We start from the raw sequence: 16,747 nt of genomic DNA on the forward strand, positions 1-16,747 counted from the left end.
CATGTACAAATCCATCACTATTGATGGTATTAAAATCAACGTAGCCAAGGAAGTTAAAACATTAGGCTTCTATTTAGACTCAGTCCTCAACCTTGACAAACAAGTAAATGCCACAGCGTCTGCAACAAGTTACACCTTTAAACTAATTCATGCATGTAAACCATTTCTGTCCACTGACAGCTGCATCACTATTGCACAGGCTTTAATCCTTTCGAATCTGGACTACTGCAACACACTTTATCTAGGCACTAACAAACACAACACCAAAAAACTCCAAGCCCTTCAAAACAACGCTCTTAGAACAGCATTAGGCATTCCCAAAGGACAGCACATTGGCTGGCCATCAATGACAGAATCAAACTTAAAACCCTGAACATTACACATAACTCTCCCAATAATAAAGCACCTGTATAGCTCACAGAGAAATTCACTAAGCATGCATCCGAACGCCCCATCAGAAAGGCTCAAGCCAATAATATTGGAATCCCTAACTTCAATCTGAAAAGAACTGGAGGCTCAAGCTTCCCACTACTGGCAGCTCACCTATGAAACTCTATCCCGGATTCCCTAACAGCCACATCTTCCTTCCACTCCTTCAAAACCAATGTTAAACTCTGGTTACACACTAACGACTGCTGACACATTACCCTTGACTGCCCAGTTTCCACCCACCTAGACACTTGAGTTGAGATTAACACACCCATGTTAACTCCTGTATACCTGCTCTTTACTATTTCAAGTTGCCTATGTATATACAAATATAACCTTAGTTGTAAATGATACCTTCAGGGTAAATGTAAGATATAAATGTAACCCTGATGGTAAATGTATGATATGTATGTACATGTAAAAGTAAACTAAGAAATGTAAGATATTTATGTAACTGTAATCTAAGACTTCACAAGCAGCCAGTTGCCTAACAGCCTGGTGCGCTATACAAATAAATAAACAATACAATACAATGTAGCCCTGGTATTGTGTCCAATGTCTGACGTTTGACCGATATAGCTGATGTAGTAGAGAAGTGCTGCTCATTGATTTGGCTTGAGATACCTGTAAGCAGCATGGACGATTGATTCAAATAGCTCGTTGTCAAGGTATTGTCTCCTGGAGTTACGGATATGAAATGGAAGCGTGTTCCAGAACTTGTTTAGATTAAACTACAGGAATTTAGGGCAGATGGACTGGCATCATTAGTGAGTGATATGGATGTTGCCTAATAAACCCCCCATGCACCCAGCAAGGGAAGGCACAATTGATTGGCACAATAAAATGTTTTTACTACAGAAAGCTGGACTGGCAGGGTTAGAGAGATAGGTGTTGACCTGAAGAGAGCATGCACCAACAATGTGGTGGTGGGGTTAAAGCATGAACTTAACCACCCAGGAACTATCCCTGAAAGTGGATGTCCAAATCAGAGAAACTGAGCAAAACATTGTGTTTATGCAAAATCACTCATAAGTATTTATTTTGCTCCAGTATAGTGTATTTTTCTTACAGGGAAGTGTTACTTCTTACATAGTAAAAACAAAGAGATGATGGCTAGAACGTTTAGACTGAATTTTAACCACTGACATTGCGCTGTGCAACCCTCCAGCCCATCGTTATTTGCCCGCCAAGCCATTACAGAAGGGGAAAGACTGTACACAAAACAGACTTGGTACCACCCCAAAAGGGGCAGTCCAGCCCCAACTGCAAGGTCACATCCCTTCTGCACGAGACCAGAAGCATCCCAAACATGTTTCGGCCTTGTTGGGCCTCATCAGTGACGAGTAACTTGGACTTGGGTGTCTAGGCCCAGCAGGCACGGGACCCACGTCTGGGCATACCTGTCCCACTTGGGGTGACAATGCAAAAACAAAGAGGTGATGGCTGGAAGGTTTAGACTGAATCACAACCGCTGGCATTGTACTGGTCAATTTTCCAGACCATCGTTCTTCGCCTGCCAAGCCATTACAGAAAGGGAAAGACCATATGGGGCAGTCCAGCCCCAACTGCTAGGTCACATCCCTTCTGCACAAGACCAGAAGCATCCCAAACATGTTTCGGCCGTGTTGGGCCTAATCATTGACGAGTAACTTGGGTGTCTAGGCCCAGCAGGCACAGGACCCACTTCTGGGCATACCCGTGCCACTCGGGGTGACAATGCAAAAACAAAGAGGTGATGGCTGGAAGGTATAGACTGAATCTTAGACACTGGTATTGCTCTGGGCAACCCTCCAGACCATTGTTGTTCACCTGCCACGACATTACAGAAGGGGAAAGACCATATGCAAATCAGACTTGGTCCCACCCAAAAAGGGCAGTCCAGCCCTAACTGCTAGGTCACACCCCTTCGGCACGAGACCACACGCATCCCCGAACATGTTTCAGCCTTGTTGGGCCTCATCAGTGAGTATTAGCTTGAATCTCTAGGCCCAGCAGGCACGGCACCCACGTCCGGGCATACCCGTCCCACTCAGGGGTGACAAAGCAAAAACAAAAGTGGAAGGTTTAGACTGAATCTTAACCACTGGTATTGCTCTGGGCAACCCTTCAGACCAACGTTGTTCGCCTGCCAAGCCATAGCAGAAGGGGAACGACCATATGCAAATCTGACTTGGTCCAACCCTAAAAGGGGCAGTCCAGCCCGAACTGCTAGGTCACATCCCTTCTGCAGGAGACCACAAGCATCCCCAAATTTGTTTCAGCCTTGTTGGGCCTCATCAGTGAGGAGTAGTTGTTATGCTCACCTGGTATCCACAGGGTTGCCAAATGATACTGGATGGAAGGCTGTGCGCTATCCCAGATCCCTCTCTACTTGGTTGTGTGCCAGCCATTGGGTAGCACCTATGACAGGCGAATAGAGGGTTAAGATACTGGGCCCGTGATGGGTGGACTCTCACCTCCCACTGATCCAAATCCCTTCCCTTGGGGTTATGTCTCACCTTAGTTTTTGTGCGTTGAGCTCTCTGTCCTGCGTCTCTGTGCAGAGGCGAGTGATAGATGCGGACATTCTGAGGACCTAGTTACTTCACTGGTTCATGTGCCCTTGTGTCTGGTCCAGACCGGATGTGACTCCAAATCTGCTTATTGTGTTCAGGTGAGTCTTTCAATCTCTGTTCTGTCTCTTTCTTCCCTTCACTTTCTGTGTCTTCTTTGTGTTATTTTTCTCCACTATGCTATTTAATAATGTCTCTTTCTGTTTCCACAGGAATGGTTGCAATTTTGGAGCTGCAGCGCCAGATGGAGAAGACTGTGGTAAGTTGTTGAGTGTGGAGTGCAGCGCTGTTTATTTGGAGTTAGTTGCTAACCTGTATTCTCTTCCCTTCTTTATGCAGGTTGCATTGCGGTGATGTTCCGGAGTGGTGATCGATCGAAGCGCTGCTTACACAGGTAAGCGTTTTACAATGTTGTCCTTGTTTCTTCTTTGCTCTTGCAGGTTGCAGTGTTATCCAGAGATGGAATGAGGCAAAAGCGCAGAGTGATGCCAGGATCCGCTGCTTGCCCAGGAAAGGGTTATTATTAATGCTGTCCTTCTTTCTTCTTCGCCCTTGCAGGTTGCGGTGAAATCCAGAGATGCGTGAGGCAAATGAGCGCTGGATGGATTCAGGGCCTGCTACTTACAGGTAGGTGTATTTGCTTGCTAATGCTGTTCTTGTTCTTCCAGGTTGGGGTGGAATTCCAATCGATGGCTTCAGGATCGGGCCACCGAGAGAAGCAGAGAGCTGGAGCTGGACATGATGAGTGTTACGATGCAGGAGTGCAGAATAACACAAAGCGTGAATTCCAGTTTGGGCGTGGCTTATATAGCCAGCCCCACCTGAAGACCCGGCCACAACCAAAACACTAGTCTGCACAGCTCGGTTCTAGGAACTGAGCTGTGTAACAGACCTCCATGTTGGATTAAGGTCCAAAATGGGTACTTGCCTTATTCCTGGTAATGAGCCTGTGGCCAAAGGCGCCAGGACTGACTCCATGTCTTCATATGATGGAGTTTTAAGGCCCTTGGAGCCACTGTGGAGGCCTGAAGCCCCTCTGCTGTCAGGGGGTTGTTACACCTGAGGGGGTAAGGAATGAGGATCGTGACAGTAGCTTGGGACTCTAGGCCCAGCAGGCACAGGACCCACGTCAGGGCATACCAGTCCCAATTGGGCTGAGAAAGCAAAAACAAATAGGTGATGGCTGGAAGGTTTAGACTGAATCTTAACCACTGCCATTGCTCCGAGCAACCCTCCAAACCATAATTCTTTGCCTGCCAAGCCATTACAGAAGGGGAAAGACCATATGTAAATCAGACTTGGTCCCACCTCAAAAGGGGCAGTCCAGCCCAAACTGCTAGGTCACATGCCTTCTGCACGAGACCACAATCATTCCCAAACATGTTTCGGCCTTGTTGGGCCTCATCAGTAAGGAGTAGCTTGGGTCTCTAAGCCCCGTAGGCACGGGACCCACGTCTGGGCATACCCGTCCCACTCGGGGTGACAAAGCAAAAACAAAGAGGTGATGGCTGGAAGGTTTAAACTGAATCTTAACCAATGGCATTGCTCTGGGCAACCCTCCAGACCATTGTTCTTCGCCTGCCAATCCATTCCAGAAGGGGAAAAACCATGATTCTTCTGTTGATAATATTACTGCAGTTTACCAAGATACCCACCGCGAGGCAGTTGACACCTTAGCTCCCATTTCAAAAAAAAAAAATAGTGCAAAGGGAAACTAATTTGTGGTTCACCTGTGATTTGCAAGAACTTAAAAGTACTAAAACAAAGTTTCTCTATACCTGGAAAAAATCTTTAACCAGTATTGACAGAGAAATATATCAGAGACATGCTTGTGTCTACAAAAAAGCTATGATCACTGCAAAAGAGCTTACCTTGATATTTGGATTGCTACATCCCAGTCAAACCCAAAGGTGCTTTTCTCAGTGTTTTAAAGAATTGGAAACAAAAAAAACTATACAGGACACCATTATGAAAGATACCAAATGTTGTAATCAGGTAAAGGAGACTATGGATGCTAAGCTTAACAAAATCAAGAGAGTTATTACTGAAGCTAGAGCAACTTTATCGCACAAAGGTCATAAGGACCGGATTATACCATCTAGATGCTGGAAAAAAGAAGAACTCTTCTCTTTCAAATCTATCACGGAGGCAGACCTTACAGTGATAATACAAAACCTCAAACCATCTAACTGTAAGGGAGATGTCTGTCTTGCCTTTACGATTAAAGCATGTGCTAATAAGCTTATTCCTACCCTCTGTAAGTTTGTTAATGCCTCCTTCAGGGACTGCACTGTGCCTACCTGCATCAAACACTCATGAGTGACTCCATTATTTAAAAAAACAAACCTCTCCCCGGATGACCCACTTAATTTTCGCCCAATCTCTAACTCCCCATTTCTACTTAAGATCCTTGATAGAGTTGCATATACTCAATTACTGGCTCATCTGAGAAATGCTAACATTCGCAATAAGAGACAATCCGGCTTTCGGGAAAAGCACAGTACCGAGCCTGTGCTGCTGGATTTAAAATATAGGCTCCTCCACCATATAGATCGAGGTAGCCCCAGCATGCTGATATTGTTGGACCTGTCGGCCGCCTTAGACCTTGTAGACCATGCAATGTTGGTCTCCAGGTTGAGGGAGGTGACAGGTATTTCAGCGTCGGCAGCTGATTGGGTTGCCTCCTTCCTGAAAGATCGCCAATGGGTAGTGAGTAGCAATCTGGCAAATGCTAACATCAAGGACTTAACTCAAGGAGTCCCACAAGGAGCTTGTCTTTCAATTCATTTTCTATAACATCTTTACGGTGCCTTTTCTGGACTTCCTGGATATTAATGACATTACGGGTGTCTTTTTGGATGATGAATAAACATCAACAGGATTTACCTTCTCATCCAAAGTTGGATGTGTTCCAATGGATTGGCCCAGAAAAAAGTAAGGCAGAACATATGCTTTTGGGTACTGACCCTAAAATTCGCAAACTGGAAGACCAGTGCTCCCAATTTGTGATTGATGACTGTGCTATAAAAACCAAGAGAAAGTCAAGACACTTGGAATATATCTTGACTGCAATCTTAATAGGAAGGCGCAGGTCAGCAGCCTTGTGGCCTCGTCTACCTTTTATATTATCTCATCGTCCATCTCATTCAACTGTATGAAAAACTCTGGTCCGATCTACCTTAACGACAAATTAAGGCTGAAGACGAGTAAATACAGTCTTAGATCAAATAGTCACTCCCAGCTAATTGTCCCAGCCTGTAGGCTGTCACAGGCTAAGGTGGGAGCTTTCTATTCTAGGCATATGTTCTGCCTTATTCTGTGGCACCTACGGCCTGGAATACTCTTCCCATAAAGCTGAGAGTTGAATAATATAACAGTGTTTTCAGAAAAGGCCTGAAGACTAAGCCATTGCAGAAGGGGAAAGACCATATGCAAATCAGATGTGGTCCCACTGAAAAAGGGCCAGTCCAGCGCAAACTACTAGGTTGCATCCCTTCTGCACGAGACCACAAGCATCCCCAAACATGTTTCGGCCTTGCTGGGCCTCATTGTTACCAGGACTAATGTCTGGCAAGGAGACTCACAGGACCTCTCTTGTTTTTTGCATATTTCCGTAACTTTGGGTCTCACCCTAAGTTACTAGGGGAATCCAGACGTGGACCCCTTGCTCACTATTCTTAGAGAGGCACAGCTCCCCCCTACTGATGAGGTCCAACAAGACCCAAACACGGACCTGGGTTTGCTGTTGGTACTCTTGTTAGAGGAGAAGTGCCTTGCATTTCAGTGCTGGACTGCCCCTTGGCAGGACAAAGACTGATATCATTGGGATATTTCTCCTCTGTGAAAGATAATGAGATAAAGAATCCAGGTAAGGCTCTTGTAACCAGGACTAATGTCTGGCAAAGAGACTCCCAGGGCCCCCCTTGTTTTGTGCATACTTAATTAACTTTGGGTCTCACCCTAAGTTACTAGAGGAATCCACACGTGGACCGATTGCTCACTATTCTTAGAGAGGCACAGGTCTACACTACTGATGAGGTCCAACCAGACCGAAACACTTGTCTGAGGTTGATGTTGGTATTCTTGTTCAAAGGAGAATTGCCTAGCATTTTGGTGCTGGACTGCCCCCGGGCAGGACAAAGAATGATATGATTGGGATATTTCTCCTCTGTGAAAGATAGTGAGCTAAAGACTCTGGGCAAAGCTCTTGTAACCAGGACTCATGTCTGGCAGAGAGACTCCCAGGATCCCCCTTGGTTTTTGCACTTCTTACATAGTGTCAGAGAAAGCACGCTCACACATCATTTTCGAGTGATGATGAAGAGATAGCTTTACTGTTGCCTTTCAAGACAAGAATGACAGCATCCTACTTCTATTGGGAACTACCTACATCAACATGACTCACCCTCCAGACCCCTCACCTTCATTGGTCACTCGTCAACTGAAGAATTCTAAAAATTAAGTACACTCTGGATACTCTCAGCAGACCATCCGCCAGAAGAATAACCTGCCTCCTGCAAACACAATACAACTCTCTATTCACATTTAGTCCTCCCTTGGAATCTACATCCAGTTACTGTGTCACAGGACGAGTCCTCTCAGAACGCTCTTTTTGTCATTCATGCACTCTGAGCGATCCTTTGTCTGTGACCTGTTTAGTAGACCAAATGTACATAAATCACCTTACCATGAATTCCTGAAAGACAGCACTTTCCAGTCATGTATTCTGTGTATGTTCAGAGATCACAACAAAACAAGATTTTCCCTAAGCATAATTTAATAAACATTTTCATCCGGGGAAGGATGATCAGCCTATCAGGCCCTTCCATGGGTGGTGCCATCTTGATTGTGAGGAGACTCTCCCTTTTGCCTTGCCACATTCCCATCTTCCCCACCCCAAAGACATCCTGCTGCCTTTCCCTATCCACTCCCTACCGCCCACTTACCTGCTGGACCACACCTTTATTCTCCAGCCCCGGCAGGTTTTCCTACACAGATGGCCATCTTGTTAATATCTTTTTTTACAGGAGATTGGGCTTGCACAATACGTGCAGTATCCAGCTCCAGTAAAAAGAAAAGTTAACTATCTACTTGAACCCTGGGTGAATCGCAGATGCAAATACATATCACTGCCTTGTCAGGGGTTGTAAATGACCTGTAAAGGCCTGCCAGCCCGAGCCTAGGCAGCCTGAGCGAAGTGAGAGTGATTGCTATATTGACACATACAGAATTCTTCTGCACAGGAAAGATATATAAAAAAGTACATATTAATGTGATACATTCGGGGCGCGGGACTAATACACATTTTTGTTTTAATTTCTTGAAAACATTTTCATCTTCCCAAGAAAGACAAATATGCACGTGTGTTTCAAACTCATCAGCGATCATCAGTGTGATATAATCTGATAACCTATTAGGGATGCGTTGTCTAATGTGGTTTAGCTGCAATATCCTACTCTACACTCACATTTCAAATGTAAGGGTTTTTCTGTGCTATTTTGGATCCCAAATGGCAATGATAGTGTATCATGTTTTCCATGGCTTAGAGAAAGACGAATGGAGAAAATATGGCATGGCATAAAAAGCATGTGTAAGACACATGCTTTTTACTTTATGCCACATATGAAACCACAACCACATGGTTTCTTCCTTACAAGTGCATATCCAATTACACTAGAATAACATTGTCATGCTTTTTTCTGCAGCAAATTTTATGTGGAGTCCATCAGAATTCATTGTATGTGCCACATGCAATGTGCAAATGGTAGGCAGCATTTGCTCAATTTGTACTACAAAGTTAAAAAAAAAAAAAAAGAAAAGAAGGCATACAGATGATTGTGCCTGAATGTACACTTTTGTTTTGCACTTTGCAGTGCACATGACTACACTTGCCTTGAGGGGACTATGGGGACTGCTAAACATGTCGATAGATAGACATTCATTAGTTAAGAGACACTTAAGGTGAAAACATTTCTCATAACAAAACCCATGAAATTCGGCAGGTGTTGTAAGTGATGACAACCTTAACTTAAAGTTCCCCCGTCAATATCATCATGATTTCATGTTTAATGTCATTGTTAATGTCATCTGTAATGTCATATATATGTTCCTGAGTTGAGCAGCAAGGGTACTCTGGATTATGACTGTCATTGCTTCCAACACCTGCCAACTGTCTTGGTTTTTGTCCAGAGAAATGCTTTCACCTTAACTGTCTCTTAACTAAAGTTGTTTCACTGACTTTTAATGGGTTCTTATTCCTTCCTACCCCCTCCTCTAGTGGTAAATATCCATGATCAACTGCTTTCAGCCATGCCCATTTGCCAGTTTTGGACAATTATCATAAAAGAGCATGGTGCACAGGGCATGACCTATGGCCAAGGTCCTTATCCCCTTTATTGGTTAATTCCCATGTCCTATTGGTCATGGCCTTCACCCCGGCCACTTTGCACCAATCAGTGAGAAATTAGGGTACCTTGTAGAACCTCTGACCATGGGCACCGACCCCTTTTTACCAACTATGATACATGTATGTGGCCCTCTGGCCATGATTTTGGCCATATTCCATATCCCCCTTACTAGTAAATTTCCACATTCAACTGATCATGGCTTTAAGCAAAGGTGCCATTTGTGGAACTAACAAGTACTTTACATATCAAATTAACATAACATAACAACACATAACATAATATATGTACCAATTATGTTGCCACTTTCCACCTACTGTAGTAAAACAGTGTGGTCCATTGGCCTGCGTTTTCCCCTTTTTTTGTATTCCCCTCTTGCCTTCCTGCTAGATTTTCCCATAAGAATTTCCAATGGAAACACACGTGAAAAATCATGGAAGAACAACATCTTTTCATTACTGCAGTAAAGCCAAAACACCTTAAAATTGAAATGTCTTCCACAGTCCCTACACTCGCTACTTGTGCATAACTTATTTCTTGTCTTCCTAGCTCTCCCACTGTCAAATTGCCCACCGACGATACTATCATATGTTCCTCGTTTCATTCAATGAGGCACTCCGATTGCTGTGGTAGTCTTGCTATTAGCCCTTGTGATTGCCGCGTGATTCCTGTGGTTATTCAAAAATGATCTGATTAAAACATGCCTCTCCGGCATTCTCCAAAGTGTCAAAGTCACTCTTCTTTCATCCTCACCAATCCTCCCCATGTCAAACCTCTTCTTTTCCACTCATTTATATTATTTTGAGTGCTTTTCTTTTTTCCATTGCTGGAGGATTATCGCGAGATACCTCAAAACGAGCAAAATAAAATAGCGCCATTTCATTTGTGAAAAGCCTCAGTGCTACAGTGCATTGTGGGAAATATAAAAACGTTTTTATTTGCACTGTGGGTACGCCTTTTTCTGTCAAATTTAAAAACAATTTTGGACAGACTAATCCCAAACCACTAAAAGCCAAATGTACACACAACTTTGCACCTAATTTATGTCTTTTTATCAGTTAATCCGTTCTGTGTTTTTCCTCTTTGTTGTGCCCACAGGATGGCCCTTGTTATACATGCATGGCATAAATTTGTTTACAAAAATTAAATAGCATAGTTGGCTTACTCAAACAGTATAGATAAGCAAACAAAAATATTTGATTAGCAATTTTGTACTAATATTTTCAATGTCACAGACGTTATTTGTACCCAAGACATAAAGCCCCTGATTCATGGAATTATTTGCACGTAAAACACAGATTATACTTCCCTATGTATAACTATCACATATTGTGACTAGGCCCTAAGGAAAGTAGTGTATGTGCAATGTGTACAAATATAACCATATCCAGGTAAAAAGTACAGTAATAAAAAAACAACAGAAATATAAGACACTGTTGATAACCTTCCTAATCATCTTCATACATAGAAAGCACTGCTTTCATCCATGTCTTTGTTTTCCCCTTTGTATATGTTTCATATGCTTTGAGTGGACCCTAAGTGAATTACTGTAAGAACATATTTGAAGTATATGTGTACAAATATGAATTTTTAGTTCCTAACTGTTACTGGCCTAGATATATCAGTAAATGAAAAAAGAGTGAGCCAGACATGTGATGTCATCAGTGATGTCATCAATGACATTTGTGATGTCATCTTTGATGTCCTGGGTGTGAGTCTTAGCAGTGCACCGTGGTGGCGCGAGTTGTGATTGCTTATCTTACCATAACTGGCGAATTTCAGGGGTTTTTCGATTTTACTTGGAACCATAACGTCCCTTTAACAAAGTTTTTTTTACTGAATTTCACAGGTTTTTAGTAGCGCAAGTTAACCATAACGTCCCTTTAACAAAGTTTTTTTACTGAATTTCATAGGTTTTTAGTAGCGCAACTTAACAATGATATCTCTAACTTTATGTACCTGTAACATGGAACATACTGAACCCCCTCTACTGAATTTGATGTCCGCAAACTCTTCTAATGTCCACGGACATATGCGGACAACAGGAACACTACCCAAAAAGTCTGGGGGTATATTTAATTATTATATCACAACATATGAAGATTGCACAAATTCACAAACCAGCACACATACACATTATATGTAGTAACACATAAGAAGTGTAACCCACATATATAACACATTAACCATTCATTTAAATACAATATGTTCTAAAATAGAATATACCAAAAGAAGAAAGATATGCTTCCAACATGGTTACCTCACAGAAACTCCACAACTAAGAGCAACAGCAGATCTACAAACCAGTGAGAACACACCTTACCAGAAGCTAGTAAGTGTACAGCATTTTACTCATATATTTCTAAACTTTCTGTATTAGATACAAAAAAAATGATATTTTTTTTTTTCTCACAGAAATGTCTAGTACTCTGGAGTGGCTAGAGGAGCATTTCCCAAGTGAGGAAATGTCTGAAGATAGCAAACAGACCATACAAACATTGAAAATAGTAAACAAAAAGGAATATTGGATAAGACTCTCCAGCACATGGAATAAAACATGGACCTACTCATTTCAACAATTTAAAAAACTTTGTGGAGGATCACTCGAAACAAAAACTAGATACCATTGTCCCACATGTACCTGTCCCCCCTCACCATATCCCAGTCAATTATCCCCAGACCCTCTCCATGATCCAAAACGTTTTGATGAGACTTCCATCCCTTCTTCATCTCTTATGAATCCTCTTGAAACCCCCAATTCTCCTGTGTTTGTCTCAGTTTCTGCTTCACCTTCTCTGTCATAAATTTAACATCCATATATAATAAAGTAAAATTATTATATTGTGTCCTAATTCATTTCTTCTAATTTTTAAAAGCAGTTCAGATGTCCGCGGACAGCGCGGGTGTCTGGAATGTCCATGAAGAAACGAAAATGGTAGAGTCCTAAGAACACTTTACCCATCTGTACTGTTCGCTAGCAAGTTGAAACTTTTCTAAAAACACACAGATGTCCGGGATATCCGCAATTAACCAAAATGGAGATGTTCTAAGAACATTATGCCTGTCTGTAATGTTCGCAAACAAGTCCAATCTGTTCTAAGAACACATTCGGTGTCCGAGATGTTCGTTATCAAACTAACACACGTGGTGTCCTGAAACGTTCGTAAATAAACAAAATGGGGGTGTCCTGAGGACGCTAGAACTGTCCGTGCTGTTCGTAGGCAGGTTGAAATTGTTCTAAGAACACATCAAGTGTTCAGGAATGTTCGTAAATAAACAAAATAGTGGTGTCCTGAGGACACTGTCTGTATTGTTCGCAGGCGAGTTGAAACTGTTCTAAGAACACAGGCAATATCCTGAAATGTTCGTAAATAACCAAAATGGGGGTGTCCTGAGGACGCTGTCCGTATTGTTTGCAAGCGAGTTGAAACTATTCTAAGAACCCAGGCGGTGCCCTGACATGTTCGTAAATAAACAAAATGGGGATGTCCCGAGGACACTATGCCTGTCCGTATTGTTCTCAAGCTGATTGAAACTGTTCTAAGAACAAATGCCTGTTCGTAACTGTTCGTTTCGCTTGTGTCGCACTTTTAATTAGTTTCAGGACCCGAATAGTGTCCGTAGAACACCAACGCACATACGTAAAACAGTTCACGTGCATTTGGTGTCCTGCAGACACCAGTTCCCTTCACGGACATGTTTGCGAACCTATAATGTGACCGCGCCCACACTGAGCGTGTGTTCTGACTGCGGACACTGTTCGTGTCCCCGAACAATTTAAAACTACCTTTTCAGGCAATCCACAATATTTTTCAATAATAAATCACCATAGCACAAGTTCCAGACGGTAATCCCGAGTTTCTACATACTTTTTGGGACTTTTTGAACCTTTTTTGGGTGTTTGATCTGTCTGCGGACAGCGCGGGTGTCTGCGAACCGCGCACAAGCACCCCTATAAAAGGCCACACCCCAGAGATCATCCTCATTGTGTTTCTGGCTATCTTACAGAACACAGTGCCTTTCTGCTGCCAATTTTCCAGATTTATTTCGGAAACCTGATGGCCTCCATGGCTGCACTACTGCCACCTGGTGCTACATCTGCCTCAGCACTACCCCCAACCCCTCCACCACCTCCCCAAGGGCCTGAAGAGGGGAACAGGAGTGAGGATGCAGAGGAGGATGAGGAGGATGATGAGAATGAGGTAGTGGAAGTCCCTACTACCAGCACTCGCCGTGAGTCTTGGGTGTGGCGGTTATTTACCATTCATGGTAACATACCTAAGGTGCGTGAGGACCAAGTCACCTGCAACCAGTGCAAAATGGTACTGAGTCGTGGGAGGCCTGGTTCGTACAGCTTTGGTACGACTACTATGAAGCGACACCTAAAGTCGTTCGATGCGGGGACCGTTCGCAAGGTTGTACCTTGCAAGGAGCGTAGTAGGTTGACTTCCTCTACTATATCCTCTGTTTCCGATCCTTTCACCACAAGTAACACTCCTGTGGGACAGGGTATTCCTCCAGCTGCCTCAAAGGCCATTAACAATGCTGATGACCCTTACCTTTCGAGGTTCACAGTTGTGTGTATGTACTGTGATGCACTACTCTGCAGGGAGGAGAGACTTCGAAGTGCTTTTGAGACTCTGGTCTCAGAACACGAGAAGACCTACTCACTACCTAAGTAAGGCCCACGCTACATCTTCGTCTCTCCACCCGCCCTTTCTTATACCCATGGTTGGTGTCCCCCCTTACCCTCCTTTTCCCTCCTCTCCTAGTGTATCGTGTGCAAAAAAAAACCAATAAAATATAAAAAAAACAAAAATCACAATTTAAAAATAGAAGTGAAAATAAATGAAGCTGGGCCTTGTGTATTTTTTAGAAGTCCGCGGACAGTCCGCGAACATCTAAAATTTAGGGGTGCTGCCCTATCATAACCATTGCAGTTTTGTCTGGGAGGAAGTGGTGGCTCTGAAAATAGCCTTTTGGTGGTGTTTTTTGTGGTTGAACACCTACTACAAAATGGATGCTGTAATTCCAAAAAAGGTTGCAATGCATTTTGTACATTTCTCAGAAAAATGTGATTGCCAGCATAAGTAAGATGGACTCCATCTCTGCAGAAAATGTATGTGCTATGAAACATAATATTTTCATTGTGAAAAGAGGACATGCCAACATCTCTTAGAAAAGCACAAACAGCATTATTGACATTGCATCTTGCTTTCTCCATTTGTGGACCAAATGAAGAAGAACGCAGCCATATTTGTCTCTGCGCAATCCGTGAAAAAATGACTTGAGAAATTGTAAACATGTCCATGACCTTCCCAAATCCTTCTTGTCCTAAACTGTTCCCTCCACAATGAATTACAATTATGTCTGGATGATGCTCTGTCTCCAAAGTAGCACAGAGAGGTAGCAAGTCCAACCACTTCATTCCACGTACTCCATCATGCCAGCGCACTTCCACATGTGGGAATTCAAGATCGACAGCTACTCCACAGCTTTCTGCATGCACCTTCAACCAATGTATTAACGAGTCTCCCAAAATCCATCAATCTGTTTTCTGAAACACACAGCCATAGCTATCTGTTCTTCTCTCAGGAAAAAGTGTATCAGACAAACTCTCTCCTGCACAACACACCCACTAAACATTACTGACCAATCCCTTGCTCTGCTCATTCTCATTTGCATGCCTCCACACCCCAAAATCCCCGGATGTAACACACGATGTCCGCGGACTACCGCCATGTCTGCGGACATATCGTAACATGGACAGTCCTTGTACTAATTCCATTTCACTTTCTGTGCCATTCCCTCATTGGATATAGCTAAGCAGTCACACGACCATCCAAGACCTGTACATCTAAAAGCATCTTCATAGATCAGCACTTCAAATGTACTGTTAATCACTCTGAGTACAAGAGTCATATAATTGGAAAGCACCTTCTACAAGAAATACTGTACAAGTCTCCAAGATGTCTACTTGCAGCTGCATGCATATCCATATGCATGAACACAAACTACAGGTATGCATATTTTCTGTGTAGTACATGTACAATTCTTATACATTCATATAAACAGATTAACTGACTTTTAACTTGTATAAACTATAAAATTAACTTATTGTCATTTTTCCCATTTTCTATAATCAACTTTCACTTCCAAACCTATCTGCTATTTAATTTATTTTTACACACACATTTGCAAAACATGTTGAACTAACATATTTAATGTAAAATATAAATAGTTCACATAGTCAAACAAAATTGCATGCACACACTACGTTCAAATATCAAACAACAATACTTGTACAAAAACATAAAAATCAATGTCAATGCTATATACAAACAAAATTACTAATTTGTTTCCTTTACAATTGCAGTGAAGACCACTCTCCTGAAAAGCAGCAGCAGAATTTGAAGTACAAACAACAACTAAGAAGAAACCTGCTCATTCCACACAAAAAATAAGTTAAATACCACCATAATATTTGTACTATTATTCAAACATACTTTAAGGTTAATTCATGCTATTTCAGCGCCTAAAAACAGAGATTGTGCACCATTCTGTCCACAAATCCCCATTTGTTAAACAGAGATGTACAGGCAGAGTGGCGCACAAATTCCCATTTTTCAGCGCACAAATGACACAACCATCTCTTTTAATTGTATACCATTAGATGTACTATTTGTACTTCTCCACACCACAAGCTTACTTTCTACTGTCATCTGAACCCCAGTTAGTAGCACATAAATTCAAGAATACCCATCACAACTAGTTGTAGTTGCCCAATGCACAATCCCACACATCACATACATCTTTATCATCATACTCAGACGCTCATGCACACAGCACACATACATTGCAGAACACCCCAACCCATATCTTCTTTATTTTTTTCAACAGACCCTAAAGAATGCCTACCAGAAATGAAGTCCGTAGAAAACAACACAGAAGTAGAGCAAATGAAAATAAAAGTGTCCAGAAATAAGCATCCAACTCTAGCAGAATTTGTAAAAAAAAGTTCAAACAAAACAGCTAATACAGTCATTTAGCGAAACAAAACAAGCTTCAAGTACAGAAGCTTCTACCTCCTCTACCAAAATGTAAAACGAAACAGAAAGCAATTAACAAGAATTCAGCTACCACTACTGATAAAACTGCTCCTATAAATCTTGATATAGTGCCAAGTAAGCATACCAAAAAAAGTATTTTAGCAAAAATTTCTGCCACAGAGTCCTTCAAAACAGGAGAGAAATCATGCACACTGCTTAAAACCTACCGTAGCAAATTAATCTTAGAAGCTTTGATAGACAGTGCAATCCTTCTCAAAAGAAAGTTATTTATTTTAGTGTTAAACAAAATGAA

This window comes from Ambystoma mexicanum, chromosome 7q (genome assembly GCF_040938575.1).
Source record: "Ambystoma mexicanum isolate Mex_15411 chromosome 7q, UKY_AmexF1_1, whole genome shotgun sequence".
NCBI lineage: Eukaryota > Metazoa > Chordata > Amphibia > Caudata > Ambystomatidae > Ambystoma > Ambystoma mexicanum.